The sequence below is a fragment of the Chlorocebus sabaeus genome, chromosome 20, assembly GCF_047675955.1.
Source record: "Chlorocebus sabaeus isolate Y175 chromosome 20, mChlSab1.0.hap1, whole genome shotgun sequence".
In the NCBI taxonomy this organism is placed as follows: Eukaryota; Metazoa; Chordata; class Mammalia; order Primates; family Cercopithecidae; genus Chlorocebus; species Chlorocebus sabaeus.
The window spans coordinates 116,797,494-116,797,941 of NC_132923.1; positions in this window are offsets into that span (position 1 = coordinate 116,797,494).

Below are 448 nucleotides of genomic sequence, written 5' to 3' on the forward strand. Positions count from 1 at the left end.
ATCCTGATTTAGTTTGTTCTTGCCAACCCTCAAAATCAGAGTACTTGGAATGATGTTTAGGAAAAATTCAGGTGACTCTTATCCAGACAAGCTAAGCGCTGTGACAGAAGCTGAGAACAGGAGCCCCGGAGCTTCTGCAGTGGGCATCGGAAGTGTCCAGGGAGGAGGACATGGTCCTAACAGTGGAACAAGTGCTTTCCCAGTGAGAAAACTGAAGATCAGGCTAACACACCCCTTTGTCCAGTTGTGTGTGGGAGGTGAAGTCTTAGGTTAAAATACGAGATGCACTTCTCCACTGACTCAGTTTCACACAAGTTGGTTTTTATTGTTAGTAACATCATCTTTTGTCCAAAAAAAAAAAAGTTTATTATGATGGTTTGAGTCTAGCTTTATTCATATATCCTAAAATATTTCTATGCTTATGCCTTCCACTTTTTCCCAACCCCAA